The following is a 424-nucleotide window of genomic DNA, read 5'->3' as shown; positions in this document are numbered from 1 at the left end:
TAAAGCAGCTCCTCTTTGGAGAGCTCACTTTGGGCTCACGCTCAAGAGGTAGACCAAAGTTCCCTTTGAAGGGCTCCCTCAAGTCAGCTATAAATTGACCCTGACCGCTGGAAAGATCTAGCCGCTGATCGTCCTGCATGGAGATCGCTCGTAACACGTGAGACCAGTGCCTATGGATCCGCGTGCATTGATGTAGCCAAAAGAAAGCGTAATGCTAGGAAAGAGCAGCAGAGAACCCAGCCAACCCTGCCAGTCAGCCCAGGCTCGTTAACTTGCCCTCACTGTGGCAGAACATTCCGAGCTAGATTAGCCACTTGCGTACACACTTCCTAACCTCACAACTTTTCTTCTCTACATTTCATCCCCATTCTCCATAAACTAGGATGTAGATGGTCCTCTCCTCACCGAAAAGGACGAGCGTTAC

The sequence above is a fragment of the Penaeus monodon genome, chromosome 28 (assembly GCF_015228065.2).
Source record: "Penaeus monodon isolate SGIC_2016 chromosome 28, NSTDA_Pmon_1, whole genome shotgun sequence".
NCBI classification, from domain to species: Eukaryota; Metazoa; Arthropoda; class Malacostraca; order Decapoda; family Penaeidae; genus Penaeus; species Penaeus monodon.
Note: the sequence above shows the minus strand (reverse complement) of the source record.